Below are 13,578 nucleotides of genomic sequence, written 5' to 3'. Positions count from 1 at the left end.
AAGGTGGAGGCGGGAAGACCAAGAGTTCAGAGTCAGTCCAGAAGGAAGTAAATAGAACCCATGGGAGGAAAAGGGAAATGTCAGGAAGAAAATACTTTTACCTGGAATTATCTTTTAAAGCATGTAGGATGAAGAAAAATAAACTGTGAAAACACAGTCACATAGTCTCCCTTCAGAGAAGACAAAACCCCATCTTTGCCATAGCATCTCCTCACTGTTTATGAGGTGCAGGGGGCAGGGAGAGAATTCAAGGTCAACCTAGACTACATGTCATTTTGTCTAAAGTAAATAAGTATGAATAAATAAACAGATGAAGAAAAATACCATCCAGCTTCTTTTCGGCTGCTGGAATGTTTTCTGCATTCAAGGAAAAATAATTCTATCAAATTCATAGACATTTATTTTATGTTTTCTCCATTTGAAAGAATGACAACTTTGGTAAGTATGTACTCATTAAATATTATGAAATATTTCTAGTTTTATTTAATTTTGACTTTGATTCATTAGCATCCCAAAGAATATAACAGAAAGTTATTGGTTGGTTGGTTGGTTGGTTGGCTGGTTTTTCAAGACAGGGTTTCTCTGTGTAGCCTTGGCTGTCCTAGACTCACTTTTGTACACCTCTGCCTCCCAAGGTGTTTGGATTACAGGTGTGCACCACCTTGCCCTGCACAGAAAGATTTTGAACCACAATAGTTATGGCTTCTAGGGCTCAAAATACTTGCCTTCCTTGTGGAGGCAGAGGCAGGTGGATCTCTGTGAGTTTGAGGCCAGCCTGGTCTACAAAGCAAGTCCAGGACAACCAAGGCTACACAGAGAAACCCTGTCTCGAAAAACCAAAAAGAAAAAAAAAAAAAAAACTTGCCTTCAAGGATAATGTAAAGGAGAGGTGGGCTTGGTTTTGAAGCTGATGCATGGATTTGCAGGTGCGTGTAGTTCATTTTAACATCACTCAGGTGCTTCCTTATGACCTTCAGAGGCACTGGCAGGCTAGCTAAGGGGATATTATCTTTTCCTCCCTTGGACTTGTGCGAAAATTAGGAAAAGCAGTTTGCCTTATCCAGGCAGATGCCACCAGAACAGTTCCAAAAGCAGACTCCATAGACTCAGACTGTGTGACCCAGCACTAAATGCCTTGAACACTGGACAAGTACAGCTTTATTACATGTTGGGATTTCAAACGAGACACAGAAAGGGCTGGGAACCTGAAGTAAACTAGAAACAAGTGCAACAGCCCCAAGCTGAAACTCATTTCATTTAGAAATTTATCAAGAACTCTTACCACAAACATCTACTGCTCAGGAAATTGCTAAGGAGCCATGATAACAATGCACATCTGTAACACAGTGAATCTCTGGGAGTTTAAAAACCCAAGAGGCTGGAGATCAAGATGCTGCGTTCAGAGGTCATGGTTTGCAATCTCTTGGCACAGCCATAGACCCCTGGTCACCGTATTTACATTCCAACAGTGCCAACGTATATTCCTATAGGAGCCTATTCTAATTTCCTGTAGGGATGACAACAATCTAGAAAAGGCCTCTACACCCCTACAGATATGTTTGGTATAAATTAGGGAAAGAGCGTAAGTTACGATTCTTGCATTGCCTCTCCTCAAGATCAAGACTAGATCCTGAGCTAACAGACAAGACCTGAATAAGCAAAGGTGTGGGAAGGGGAAGCCCGGAGGGGGGTGAACAGAAAAAAAGTGGGGAGAATCAGGAAGACACAGCTGGCTGCATCCCATCCAATAAACATCCAGTACTACTTCCTGCTACAAGGGAAACGTGGAAGGTACTGTGTGATGTTTATCACATAGTGTTGTGAGAAAATCCTGTGCCGATATGACATGTATTTCTTATTTATCCATATAACAGTCTTCTGAAATATTCTGTCACTGTCTTCAGAAACACTCTGAGCCTTGCCTGCATTCACACAGCTGGTGGGGAGCTGAGCTCCCTCGCAGGCCCGGCTGTGACCCAGAGTCCTCTCTCAACACTATGTTCACCTCCCAAACTTTCTCACCAATCCACAAATTAGGCTGAAAGCCGCTAGCTACTCCATTCTGAAATGTTTTGGGTCTGTGTTTTAGTTAGGGTTTTATTGCTGTAAAGAGACACCAGGACCATGACCACTCTTCAAGAGGAAACCATTTCATTGGGGCTGGCTTACAGTTTCAGAGGTTTAGTCCATTATCATCATGGTGGGAAGCAAGGCAGACATGGTGCTAGAAAAGGAGAGTTCTACGTCTTGATCCACAAGCAGCAGAAGGAGACTGTGTTCCATACTGGGCATAGCTTGAGCATGTGAGACTTCAAAGTCACCCCCACAATGACATACTTCCTCCAAGGCCGCCCCTATTCCAACAAATCCACACCTTTTAATAGTGTCATTCTCTATTTGCCTATGTGAGCCTTTTTCTTTCAAACCACCACAACATTTTATTTTATTTTTTTATTTATTTGGGGGAAGAAGCACATACCTGACAGGTAAGGGTGAAGGTCAGAAGACAACGTGCAAGAGTCAGTTCTCTCCTACCATCGTGTGGCTCTGGGAGGGGATCGAAATCTGGTTCTTGGGCTTGGTGGCAATTGCTTTTATCCACTGAGCCATCTCCCAGAACCCTGAAATATCTTTTAAATGTCTACAGTAGGAACTGTAAGATTGTTGTTGTTGCCAGAGGAACCACTATCTTGATCTCCACCCCATCCCCATCTGTAGGTTTCCAGAGCTCAGGAAGCCTAGAGCATCAGGAGATGGAGTAGCCACCTAGGAACATGCTGCTCCTCTCCAGGAGCCTGAAGGCAGATAGATGCTCTCCTCCCTCCATGTGCCCACTTCTAACCTGTGCTTTGTGCTGAATGAGCCTATTTGTTCTTACAAAGACCAGCCTTTTGGTTTTGTTAAAACAGAGGCCTCTTTACTGGGTCAGAAGCTTCAGAACATGACCAAGCAGAGTCTAACTCCCCACAGCCCCTGCCCTCCCCACTTTTTGGAGTGTGATGAAGCTTTAAAAGAACACATCCAGTGAGTTGGTTCCACTGATATTTTCTGCAGACAGTGAAAAAGAACAGGAGTGTCTGTACCTGGTCCTCACGGCAGAGCAGTGGGAACTGCTGGATTGCAGGGTTCTCTGTAGTGCTCCAGCCTGCTGTGCACTTACCTCTGTGATGCAATGGTACCAAGCTCTGGTGGGAGGAAATTGCTTCCATCTCCATGCCCCTTGGGCAAGACTAGAAAATTCTCATTTGTAGCTAACGAAAGTTCTCCTGTTTGTGCTTCCACCCATTTTTCTCGGTGCTATTGTTTAAGGAAGAGAGAGGCAGTATTTCTTTGCCTTATTTTTTTCCCCAGGTCTCACATTGATGTGTCTGCAAAGCAAAAAATACTCCCACACTTAAATGCTATGGCAACATCAGATTTCAACAGGAAGTCCCAAACTGCTTCTGCCTTTATCACAATAACAATCACTTATCAAAAGTGCCATCTGCAAGACCAGCCATTAGACAGCACTCAGAGGGGGCCCAGAATGGCTCAGCTTCTCCAGGAAGCTCTCCCAAGACAAGGACTCAGTGGAAAAGGTTTATTCTGGAAGTGAAGCCATCAAGTACCAGGAAGAGGGCACAAAAGACAGATCAGGGAAACAACAGGGTTCAAGGTTTCAAGCTAGCCCTGGTCAGCCACTGGAACCCACGACTGCCAGGAAGCTGTCGGACACAGTCAAATGTAACCAAGAATGGCCTCCAAATAGGGGAGAATAAAATTGGTTTTTTTTCATCTACCAACTCCTGGATTACCATCGAGAAAAGCTTTCAAAAGCACTTCGCAGGACTCCTAAATTTCTCTCTATACTCATGGTACAAACCATGGACAGGAGAAACAAAAGCAAATTGTTACAGGTTCCGCTCACACACTCAGAGTGCAGAGGTGAATGGGTTTCAGCAGCTCACTGGTATACCCTAACACTCAAGACTTCACCTTCTGGGAAAGAATGGTTTGTGAATGACATCCAGTGGGGAGCCACCAACTGTTTCAGTTGTGATGCCTGAACACAGAAATTACCCAAACAGACGGGCACAACTCCAAACGTTTGAGTGTGTGCTGTATGTCAAGACTGGAGAAGATTTATCCTGATGCACTGATCTTGGCTATGCCAAGTAGGGCCATCTTTGTAGAGGAAAAGTGGGCAACATACTTAGAAATTAAAAGTGCAAAGTAAGTTTTGACACCAAAGATCAGTTCCTGAGAACTTATCGCACAGATATTCTGGCAAGGTTGGAGATGAAGACAGGCATGTCTGTTTTCATGAATGAGAACACTGTAATTGCAGAACACGGACAGCAAGCCAAGCTTTTTTCTGTGGGTCTAGCTGAGCAAATGATGGTGGACTTACCAGACAGGACTCAAAGTGGCTATTCAAGACAAATGAGAGGCCTTTAAATATACATATGTATATACTTTATATAATAATATAACTAATATAAAATAAAATGTTAACATATTTTAAATATACCGTATGTAAATATGTAGTGTATGCATTAAAATACATCCAAATATATATATGAAAATATATCCAAAATATACATTGTTTATTTAATTATTGAACTTGAGGTAGCTTTGAGACATGAGAGACATAATTCAACATAATAATCTGGAATTCAGAAGAGAAATAGAAACTTAGGATTTAAGTGGTTCCATACCAATATTGTCCTCTTTTAAATAGTAAAGAAGACAAAGGCTGTACGAAAGTAGGGCAAGACTGAGCGGTTCTGGTTTGGGTGACTAGTGGATTAAACATACAAGATTTGGACCAACAAAACATTCCAGGGTTAACAACTGATTTCAATATGTGTAGAACTCTCTCTCTCCTGAAGGTTGAACTTCCCTGCCTGCTTGATGGGAACTAGATTGACGTGGATGGCACAGCTCTGGCAATACCTACGAAGGATTACCTAGTCTAGATTAATTGAAATTAGAGAATCCCCAAACTGTGAGCCAAAAGAAGCTCTTCTTTTCTTACATGGCTTTTACCAGTTTCCTCCAACAGGAACAAGACAAGGAGCTAACACATAAAACCTTATTTAACGCGTGGTAAACTAAAGTAATGGTGAGACATGGTGTTATTTGCCACCTTTCTCTTTTCTTTCTTTCCTTCTTTCTTTCTTTCATTTTTGGGTTTGTGTGTGTTTGTTGTTTTTTTTTTCTTTTATTGGGATTAGATTATTTTCTCATATAATACATCCTGTTACATTATATAATATATAACTATATATTTATTATATACTAAACAACATAATAAATTTATTATATGTATTTATTATATTATACACCATATAACTATATAATATATTTATTATAGTATATATTTACTATATTATATACTATATAACTACATAATATATTTATTATGTTATATAATATACAACTATATATTATTTATAACAATATATTTAATACATTATATTACATAACATATATGATATAGATTATATTGTAGTTTCTCCTCCCTCCACTCTTCCCAGTTCCTCTTCACCTTCTTTGCCCTCCAGATCCACTTCCTTTCTAGCTCTCCTTAGAAAAGAACAAACTCCCAAAGGACAATAACCAAACATGACAAAATGAAATGTAATAAGATGAAGCAAAAACTATCATATCAAAGTTGGACATGGCAACCCAAGAGGAGGAAAAGTGTTCCCAGAGCAGGCACAAGGGTCAGAGAGCTGCTTCTTCTCACAGTGAAGAGTCCTATAACTGTATATAACAGTCCAATAACAGTATTATAGCTGTAATATACACACAGAGGACCTGAGGCAGACCCCCATAGGCCCTGCCCTTGCTGCTTCAGCCTCTGAGCTCATACGTGCTTTGCTTAGTTGATTCAGAGGACTTTGTTCTCCTAGTGTCCTCTGTCCTCTCTGGCTCTTAAAATCTCTCTACCATCTCTTTCACAGAATTCTGCTAATTCTGAGGGGACGGATTTGATTTTAGAACTAAATGTTTGTGGGTCTGTGGTCTGTGTGTAAGTGTGTGTGTGTGTGTGTGTATGAATATTTTCACAAGTTCTGTACCACCATTGTCCTAGCAGGCAGGACAAATTGTAGATCAAATTTGTGGCTGGGTTGGTTTCCACATTTCTGTTTCAGTAGCATGCAAAGTACCTTTCCTCACTGAAGAGACTAGCACTTGGGGTAAAGACTCCATGTACCAATCAGCTCAACAATTTCTGTATCCATTCCTCATTTGAGGGACATCTGGGTTGTTTCCAGATTTTGACTACTATGAACAAAGCTGCTAAGACCATGGTGGAGCAAATGTCCTTGAGCATACATTGGATATGTGCCTAGGAGTGGTATAGCTGGATCTCAAGGAATCACTATTCCTAATTGTCTGAGAAAGCGCCAGATTGATTTCCAAAGTGGTTGTACAAGTTTACATTCCCACCAGCAGTGGAGGAGGGTTCCCCTTTCTCCACATCCTCTCCAGCATGTGTTGTCAATTGAGTTTTTGATCTTAGCCATTCTGATGTATAAGGTGAAATCTCAGGGTCATTTTGATATGCATTTCCTTGTTGACTAAGAACGTTGAACATTTCCTTAAGTGTTTTTTCTGCAAGTCTATATTCCTCTATGGAGAATTCTCTGTTTAGTTCTGTGCCCCTCTTTTTAATTGAATTACTTGATTTGTTGCTTTTTTAATTAAATTTTTATTTTTTATATTCATTACAGTTAATTAACTGTGTCCCAGTTATAGCACCCTCCTTCATTCCCTTCCAATGCTACCCTTCCTCCCTCATCTCCTTCCTGACCTTCTCTAAGTCCACTGATAGGGGAGGTCCTCCTCCTCTTCCATCTGACCCTAGCTTATCAGGTCTCTTCAGGACTGGCTGCAATGTCCTCCTCTGTGGCCTATCAGGGCTGCTTCTCCCTCAGGGAAGGGGGGTAGGGAGGGAGGTCAAAGAGCCAGCCATTGAGTTCATATCAGAGCCAGTCCCTGTTCCCCTTACTAGGGTACCCACTTGCAGACTGTGCTGCCATGGGCTACATCCGAGCAGAGGTTCTAGGTTATACCCATGGTTGGAGAAACTGTCTCAGAAAAGATCCCCATTCCCAGATATAATTGGTCCTTGTGGATCACCTGTCCTCTCCAGGTCATACTAACTCCCCCTTCTTTCATATGATTCCCTGCACTCTGCCCAAGATTTGGTTATGAGTCTCAGCACTAGGTAGAGTCTTTCAGAGGCCCTCTGTGGTAGGCTCCTGTCCTGTTACTTGTTTTCTCCTACTTCCAATGTTCATCCCATTTGATTTGTTGCTTTTTAACTTCTTCAGTTCTTTATATATTCTGGATATTAGCCCCCTGTCAGATATAGAGTTGGTGAAGATCCTTTCCCAATCTGTAGGCTGTTGTTTTGTTCTGATAACGGTGTCCTTTGCTTTACAGAAGCTTTTCAGTTTCATGAGATCCCACTTATTGATTGTTGATCTTAGAGCCTGTGTTGTTGGTGTTTTGTTCAAGAAATTGTCTCCTGTGCCAATGAGTTCAAGGCTCTTTCCCACTTTTTCTTCTAACCGATTTAGTGTATCTGGTTTTATTTTGAGGTCTTTGATCCACTTTTATGCATGGTGATAAATATGGATCTATTTGCATTTTTCTACATGTCGACATCCAGTTAGACCAGCACCGTTTGTTGAAGATGCTGTCTTTTTTCCATTGTATGGTTTTGGCTTCTTTGTCAAAAATCAAGTATCCATAGGTGTGTGGGTTTATTTCTGGGTCTTCTGTTCAATTCCATTGATGCACAATTTTGTTTCTATGCCAATACCATGCAGTTTTTATTACTATTGCTCTGTAGTACAGCTTGAGATCAGTGATGGAGATACCTCAAGACAATCTGTTGTTGTACAGGATCATTTTGGCAATTCTATGTTGTTGTTTTTTTTCATATGAATTTGAGAATTGTTCTTTTAAGGACTGTAAAGAATTGTGTTGGTATTTTAATGAGAATTGCATTGAATCTGTAGATTGCTTTTGGCAGGATGGCCATTTTTACTATGTTAATCCTACTGATCCATGAGCATGGGAGTGAATAAATTGTAATTAATAAAAAAAAAAAAGAATCAACTTGACTTCTCCATGTTCAATGAGTTGTGTGGATATTGTCCTCTGCAATAGTAACCCACTGTTAGTTTGCAGAGAGCAGCCCATTTTCTTAGCAACACCCTGAATTTTCCAGGAATTTTCATGGGACCCTCTTGGCCAAAAACTCAAACAAATGCAACCTACTCCCACCACTGGATGCCTTACCTGGCAACAAGAGATTGCTAGCTGAGATTCCCATTACTAGGATTCCTCATTAGAATCACCTTTATAGATTCTAGGAAGTTTTCATTGCACTAGATTTACACACACACACCAATTCCAACTATTAGACCTTTTAAGTATATTGATTTGGAAATGTATCAAAAATGTACATTAAGTTTAAAAAGATACAAAATGATCCACAGTATGGTCCCCTTTGTATTGTATATTTTCTTTCGTTGTTTTGTAGTTCTGTTTCCTTTTGCTTTTGAGACAATGTCTAGCTATGTAGCAGGCTGGCCTCATACTTGTAGCAATCTTGCAATTTGCTTTAACTGCCAAGAGAAAAGCTGCAAGAATTGAAAAGATTCATATCCAAGCATGATGGGAAAGTGAGAACTGGAACTGAAGACAGCACTGCTTTGTGTCATTTTGGTTTCATAATTATATGATTGTTAAACAACTCACCCAGTTGTTAAAGAATTTGATGTAAGGCCTGGAGGTGGTGGTGCACACCTTTAATCTAAGCACTTAGGAGGCAGAGGTAGGTGCATCTCTGAGTTCAAGATCAACCTGTTCTACAGGGCCAGTTCCAAGACAGTCAGGCTACACAGGGAAACCCTATAAAAACAAACAAACAAACAAAAAAGAACTTAATTTAAAAAGTAAATACTTGCATCTCCTGCCTAGGCTTTCTTTCAGTTCACACTGAACCTTTTGTTCAGTCTTCCTCCTGTGAAATGTTTTCCAAGTCTTTTGTTAGGATGGTCCCTCCTCTTCTTCAGGTCTCACACACACACTTCAGAGGGCATTTAAAATACAGTTCTGGCTCCAAAGTGACCCTGGGCATAAGGGTGCTTCCTACCAAGCCTGATCGCCGGGGGTCAACCTCTGGGTATCACACAGTAGGACAGAACTAACTCACTTTGGCAGCCCTCTCACCTCTAAGCCCCTGAGCTGGGCTGCATGTGCAGGCAGTTTCCTATGTGCACACGCCGCCCCCACACCAAATAAACAAACAAACACACAAATAGTTTAAAAATAAATAAAAAAATACATATTTAAATAAAATGTAGTTCACTGAACCAAAACTTGAACCATGGATGAGACGTAGCCACATTAAAATGTAATTTGGTCATGGCTTTTCTTACACTGGATCATGTCTGGACTTACAGAGCCATAACTTTCACCAGTTTTCATGTTTGTTCATTTGTTTGTTGTTGTTTTCGTGTTAAATAGCCACATGTTATCAGGATTACATCAAGACTAAATTATTTTCACACTTTAATGTGTTAAGTCCATTTTCTTGACAATATTCCCATCAGCTCACCTCTGCCTCCTCCAACCACCAATACCACCCACCTACATAGTGTCATTAATGTTGTCAAATTTAAATACAAAGCACAAATGAATAAGAACTCTATTATCTTTGCCATAATTCAACAGATCCAAAGGGTTCTAAAATATAAAGGTTATTGTAAAAAAAAATAAAAATCCCCGAATGCATATTGAGCCTTATCTCATTGAAAATTAAGAAATTAACCTAGACCTCGTCCCAGAAAATTGTCTTATTAATTCAATTTTTCAAAATATGTGTTATCTAAACATTTCCTGAGTATGACCCCCATGTCTATATTTTCCATTTTGATAACAACTATTGGTTCTTGGGGGTTTTTTTTATCCATAATCTCCAACTTCAACTGCAACATTCCATAGCCTGGTGATGCCTAGAGACTGTCTAATCTTACAAACCCATCTGGTGGATGTGGAAACTGAAGCCTGAGGTGAGTGGCACATTCCCTCGGGGTCTCACAGCCACATTTTAACAAAGCAGAATCCGGCTGCAGGTGACTTGAGTTCCCAGCTAAGAGTTTTTTTCCCGTCCTCTTGGAAGCAGATGATTCCATTGAAAACAAATGGGTTGGATTCCACTGAAAACAAATGGGTTGGATTCCACTGAAAACAAATGGGTTAGAGGTCAAAATCAAAGAGGTCAAAAAGACAGACGGAGCAGAAACAGATAGACCCAGCCTTGGAGTGTGGAGTATAGAGTGTGTTTTTCAGCTGGTAATCTGTGCTTCACTTCTAACTAATTGGGAGGCTAAAGGAAGTCAATCAGTGGTGTGTCTAAATTGTGGTTATTGAAATGTTAATGATGGATGGTAGCTTTAATGGCCTTTACATTCTTTAATTAAAGTAACATTTAAATTCCTAGTAGACATTTTAGGACTAGTCAACATAAAAACATCCATTATTTCATCCCTGTTGGAAATTTTCCCCCATATGAAGAAGACCTTGTCAAAACTGTTTCAATACCAAAAAAAAAAGGAATAAAATAGCTTTTTATATAAAAACTGGCTAAATTTAGCAGATGGGCATCAGTAACACTCATAGAAGGTGACCTGCTTAAATGTGACTTCAAGAGAATCTGCTAGGAGGGAGTGTGACTGATTGTCAACCTCCAACTGCCACACTGTGGAATGACCCAGATCATTCATGATCCACATTGTCCCTGGGATGACAGTGATGGCGGCAAGGCTGGAATACGGCCTCCCTAGAATCCTGCGAGCCTCAGAGCAGCATGGCCCGCGTGTTTCCAGGTGCCCAGTCAAGAGATTCTCACAACTGCACTATGATGCAAAATTATTCCTGCCCAATTTCCCTCCTCTTTCATTTTCTGTGGATGTGGGGCCTTCGTTGTTATAGGAGGGCTCGTGTTCATCCTTTAGGGAATTTGCCCCAATAAGTCTTTTACTTTTGAATTTAGAGATGTATGCTTAGCATGAGCAAGGCCTTGAGTTCAACCTCCAAAAAGAAAAAAAAACAACCAAACAAAACCTTCCCATCCTATCTTGTCCTATCTTACTGTTTGTTTATTTGATTCTTAGCAGATGTGGTGGTTTGAATAAGAATGACCCAAATAGGTTCATATACTTGAATTCTTAGTCATCAGGGAGTGGTGCTACATGAGAAGGATTATGGGCTGTGGCCTTGTTGGAGGAGGTGTGGCCTTGATGGAGGAAGTGCCTACCCGTGGGTGGGCTTTGATGTTTCAGAAGCTTTAGCCAAGCTCAGTCACTTTCTCTTCCTGCTGTCTGCAGATCTGATGTAGAACTCTTGGCTGCTCTTCTAGCACTGTATCTGTCCAAATGCCACCATGGTCCCTACCTTAATGATGATGGATTAGGTCTCTGAAATGGTAAGAAAGCCCCAATTAAATTATTTTCTTTCATAAGAACTGAATTGGTGTCTCTTCGCAGCAATAGAACACTGACTGAAGTCCTGACAAAGCAGCCACTGATCACTGAGACCTTGATAAATAATTTTTGTTACTAATATGTCATGGTAATCATAACATCTGCTATACATTCACCTACACATATCTCTCTCCAGTTAGACTAAGGGTTGTGCACCAAGATAGTTGCCATAAATAAGTGAAGAGCCACATCATACAGTGTGCCGGGAAAGCGCAGCCCTGCCAAGCTCCAGTGAGAAGATCAAAGGCCCGCCCAACAGCCTGGACCTACTTAGTGCCCTCACACGTACTCAGAAGAAAATATGCTAGGGATTCATTAAGGGTTATGAAGTTGGTCGTCTTAAAGAGGGACAAAATGTGACCCAGGATAAACCAAAAGTATGATGTTTGGACAATGGAAGATGACAATGGCTAACTCTTAGGTATAGATTTTTTCACAGCTGCCAATCTGAACCTGGCATAAATGGGAGGAATATTTGGGGAATGTGTCAGAACACGGTCAAAAGAATGACCTGTGGTGAGCAATGCCTTGGGGGAACTGTGTGAGAGGCTCCAGGGAAAAAGGCAGAGGGCCTTTTACCGAAGGCTCATTTTGTTTCCTGGATTGTTCCTGGACAAGACTTCATGTTTCTTCTTCTTGGAAATCAAATCATAGTGGTAGAACCCAATCTGGTCAGTGTACACTGAATCTAGATATGGTCTTCTGCCTTGTTTCCATGCTTTCCCGGATAAAATCTACAGTACGTACCAAGCAGTTCTGTTTCAATTATTCTGTTCAAGAGATAGTTCTGGGCAAGGGCTGCTCTGTTAATATTTAGTAGGTACTTACTGACCTGTATTTGTTTTTCTGAACTCAAACAACCTTCCTTGGATCATTGCTTTCTTTGTCATTCATGTATAAAACTACATGAAACTGAAGTAAAGTTCTCTACAGTGTCCTACTGTCGTCCATCCCATTCTTTCAGGCCCAACAGACAAGATCTGCACAGGTCAGCTGAAACATCACAAATGCAGATATATGTTCAGTATATAAGATTTGGGTGTCACAAGGAGCTCTGAGCAACCTCCTGAAGGACACCCAAAGGGGGAACTAGAGCCAAACAAAGTCCCCTTCCCCACTTCCCAGTTCCTAATAACTCCTGAGTTCTGTTTTGATAAAGGGGTCACCCAGCTCACTCACAAAAGTTACTTAAATGCTATGGGCTATGTAGGTGATTCTGACGCAGAGAATTAAAGATATTCCTATAGGTGTACTTTAAAAAAAAAAAAAGCTCTTTTCTTTACATTTCTTTTCTCTTTTTCTCCCTTCTCCACCCCAATGCCTTCCAACTCAGCAACAGCAGGTAAGAGAAAGGGTTAGTGAGAGAGGGATGCACTTCTCTTAGCTGCTTCCTGCTTGTTAGGGTCCTCGGGTTCCTTGGAGCCGATCCAGTCCTCATTGCAGGAGATCTCCAACTTCTTATTCCACAATAGCAACCAGGAGCCACAGGGGGAAGCAGGAGCAGCCTTGTTCTTTCTCATCTCCTCCACACTCTTTGGGCTCTGGAATTTATTCTCTCTCCAGAGTCCTCACATTTAAATTATCTGCAGCTGGCGAAGAGCTCCTCCCAGAGCCCGAAGGAGGCAAATAGCCTGAATGAGTCCCACATCCCACACCTGGGACCAAAACAAAAACATGTCTGTATCCACAAGATATTCTTCTCTTTACGGCCATTTGTCTGAAAGAACGTGCGCAAAGACTGAATATAAAAAGTGCCAAGCGTCCCGAAATTAGTAGAGTAAAAAAGTGAAATAGTGAAAAATCAAAAGTATATTAACAGAAATAGGCAAGTAGGTGCTATAAGGCATAAGAAAAATAGGGAGTAAAGGGGGAGGGTGTATCTAAGTGGAGAGCACACACAGCAAGCATGCTTGAGGCTCGGGGTTAAATAAATAATATTGAAGCATGGAAAGGAAAAAGAAAGGGGCTGAAATAACCCTTTTTAATATTTGGGAGAAATTAATACAAATACCCAGCAGTCAAAGGA

The sequence above is a fragment of the Meriones unguiculatus genome, chromosome 21, assembly GCF_030254825.1.
Source record: "Meriones unguiculatus strain TT.TT164.6M chromosome 21, Bangor_MerUng_6.1, whole genome shotgun sequence".
In the NCBI taxonomy this organism is placed as follows: Eukaryota; Metazoa; Chordata; class Mammalia; order Rodentia; family Muridae; genus Meriones; species Meriones unguiculatus.
The sequence above is the reverse complement of the archived record's forward strand: the minus strand, read 5'-3'. Positions refer to the sequence as shown.